The sequence below is a fragment of the Setaria viridis genome, chromosome 8 (genome assembly GCF_005286985.2).
Source record: "Setaria viridis chromosome 8, Setaria_viridis_v4.0, whole genome shotgun sequence".
NCBI classification, from domain to species: domain Eukaryota; kingdom Viridiplantae; phylum Streptophyta; class Magnoliopsida; order Poales; family Poaceae; genus Setaria; species Setaria viridis.
In genome coordinates this window covers 6257559-6261025 of record NC_048270.2, presented here as the reverse complement: position 1 = coordinate 6261025, position 3467 = coordinate 6257559, and the positions used below count along the sequence as shown (strand labels likewise).

Sequence of the window (3467 nt, the reverse complement as noted above, 5' to 3'; positions counted from 1 at the left end):
AGTAAAAATAAGAATTTGCAAAATAGCAAAAATATTTTTCCTATGCATAAAGGGTCACAAGTCATGTGTTTTTCATGCGAAATATGAGCACGTGTGGTATCCATCCTTCAAACTCATGAACCCCTACCTCGCGCGACCCTTCCATACCATCCCACCTAGACATCAGTCGTGCACACAGAAGAGAGTTCTATTCCATTTGACCCTTGTTGCCTACTTCTTAAATCAATTATTTGGGCATCTAAATGAATTTAAATAAAAAATCTATCAACTACAAAGTTGTAGATCTTGTCAAAGTGTATAATTTTTATATAAAGTTTATCTCCATCCGAGGCTGTATGCAAAAGTTACGAATTTTTTAAGGCAACCTGAAATTCAAATTACAAGAGCGGGAAAGAAGGACAGGAAATAGAGTTGAATGGTAAATTACTTTAAATGAAAAACCTGCAACTACAAAGTTGAAGTTCAGGTTGGAACCTACAACTTTGATGTAAAATTTGTCTTCAGATGATTCCATATCAAAAAGTTATGACTTTCCAAGTAAAACATGAACTTGTAATTACAAGGACAAAAAAGACATGCTAACATTACAACTTTGAACATCTAAATGACTTCAAATGAAAATACTTTAAACTATAAAGTTTTAGATTTTAACAAACATACAATTTTTATATAAATTTTATCTTCATCAAAATTCATATGTAAAAGTTATAAATTTTTGAATTTTCGAGTTTGTACGATGAACCGGTGCGAATAATCCTAACAACTACGGCTCTAAAATAGAGCCGGTGCGAATGATGTGTTATTCATACCGGCTCAAATTAGAGCCGGTGCGAATGATATGTTATTCGTGCCGGCTCAATTTCGAGCCGGTGTGTCGTGCCAGTTTTATTTAGAGCCGGCACGTATGGTGGATTATTATACACCCGTACAAATGCCGGCTCATTTATCGCCGGCACGAATGAATGGATACCAATGATGGTCTCTCTGGTAGTAGTGTTCATGGCGTCAGATTGCTGCATGGCAAATCGGCACCTCCACCGCTGCAAGTCACATCGCCAGGACACCACCAGAAGACATGCGTGGCAAGGATCTTGGAGAAAGCAGGCTTCATTTTTAACTCTGCAAAACATTGATATTTTCTTTGAAGAGCAATAATAGGGCCTGATCTTGCATGACACGGGTCATCAAAATTCAGACCACTGCACGCTCAATTCTAGATTAACCCGAGGGAAGTACGTCGGGACCTCCAGCAAAAAAAAAATTCCGATGCTGGCAGGACTTGGCGGTTGGCGCCCATCAGCGCACGGCGGCGAAGTGGCCAGGGCACGGCGGGGGAGGGCGGATGGAGCCATTCACAAGGAGGGCGGATGGGACGCAGGGCCGGTGGGAGTGCGAACTTCGGGACTTGGATGGCGAAGCTAGACCAAATGTGTGGGGGGTGCACAGCTTCATCAGGAAGTGAGCTTTCTTAGGCATTTGGGCTGGTGGGGGTGCCCTATAGGGCCGAATTTTGGACCATGGGGGTGCCCTATAGGGCCGAAATTTGCTTGTCTTTCTTGGGTAGTTCGGCTGGAAGGGGTTCCTAGGCACCACGGGCCCTTATTGGGCTTCGCCGCTTGGAAGACCGCAGCACCGGCAGCCGGAATTCTCATGGCACAAATATACTACCAAGTACCAATAATATCATTATCAATAGTTCAATCCAAAAACCATGAAACAGTAGTAAAACACGAGTTCATTGTCCTACAAATGAACACTAAACTCATGCATCATAACGATACCAAACAATCAAACAAATACCACGCCACTGGAACGAACAGTTGCTACGCACTTCCGACGACACTTTCATACTGACCATTTCCACGGCGACACGAGCGGATCGGAGATGCGCCGCCGGCCGGAGATGCGACACTGATCCGTCACCGCCCACGCCAGCGCGCCGCCGGTTGGGATCCTCACGAGCCTGGGCAGCAGCCCCTTCCACAGGGCCCGGATCCCTTCCTCGGTGTAGATCGTCCGCAGCGCGTGCGCCATGCCCCTGTACCTCACGCCGCCGCCGCCGCCCTGCGCCATGAGCCGGCTCTTGACGACGTTGAAGGGCCACGTGAGGACCGGGCCGACGGCCGTGGCGAGAAACCCCGAGGCCATGGACCGGGTGAAGTGGAGCTCCTTCCCGTCCCCGTCGCGCTTGCCCCAGAGCGCGGCGTCGAGCTTGCTCTTGCACGCGAACATGGCGACCTGGTTGGTGCCGTTGCGGAGGACGGTCGGCGCCGCTCCGGCCCACAGCCCGTGGAGGCCTTCCTCGCACACGACGGTGGCCGCGCAGTGGACGGCGCCCCTGTATCTCGGCGGCGACTGGCCGTGGCCGCTGCCGCCTTCGCGCTGCTGCTGGAGCCGGATCTTGACGACCTCGAGGAGCGCCGCCGCGGAGAGCGCGCCCGTAGCGGGGTCCCGGAGCCGGGACTGCAGCGACGCGTTGCTGGCGGAGCCCTGGCTATGTGCCCTGGCGGAGCGTCAGGTGCGCGGTGAAGGGAGTGAGCCCCTTCCAGAGCGCGGCGGCGCCACCGTGGCGCCGCAGTGCGCCTTGCCGCGGTACGCCGCGCCGGCGCGGTCCAGCTGCAGACGCGTCTTCACGACGTCCGTCGGCTGCAGGCAGCACACCTCCACCACGCCGCCCAGGGACCCTGCGGCCGCCTTCACGTGCGGCGGGACCGGCCCACGACGCCAGCTGGGTTCCTCGGCGGGCGACGACGCCGCCTGCGGCTGCGGCGGGGATGATGGCTTGGGCAAGGAGGTCACGGCGGCGGCCATTGATCAGGGTCGATCGGAGCGGTGGTGCTCTGTGAGACAAGGCGCGGTGGAGAAGCGAGCCTGGATCAGGTGTGTGTGTTTCTTCCTGTTCTCCGAGTATGCCAATGCGGCGATGTCGCATGCCAGTGCATGGAACGCCATGGCGCGCTGCTTATATAGGACCTCGGAGCCGCGTGATGGCGATGGCGTTAGGTGCGCCGAGCGCGAGAGAGCGCGGGCGTACGCGCGCGCGTTTCTTCCGCGGGCTCGGGTCGGGTGGGACCCTGTTGCTGACATGGCTTACTGGCCGCGTGCCCCTGGAGGCCGCGTTGAACACCTGAACGTGGGGACGTGGCCCGGAGCTGCCAAAGGCAGTCGGTCCCACTTGCAAGCGGCAGTACTGCTCGTCCGCTCTTGTGTCGCCGCGACGCTATGCGCCCATGGCCTCACCCGTCATCTGCGACGGCCGTCCGGTTGGTGGTGAAGGTAGTTTGTGTTTTTCCACCACTGTTCACAGCCTGTTCTTTGAACGCCGTTTTTGTTGCATTTGTAAGAGTAAAATTTAACAAAACCAAACCTCGGTTCAAATATATTTTTTTAAGAATCAACGGGGTTAATAAAGCCCACCGAACAATTTTCAGTTCTTCAAAGTGGGATTACAAGATCAGGCATACATC

The 3467-nt window shown here is 53.7% G+C and overlaps 1 pseudogene; it reads right to left on the bottom strand.

Annotated features, from left to right (window-relative positions):
- Positions 1-729: 729 nt before the first annotated feature.
- On the bottom strand, positions 730-3200 carry LOC117834239 (mitochondrial succinate-fumarate transporter 1-like; annotated as a pseudogene).
- Positions 3201-3467: the final 267 nt, after the last annotated feature.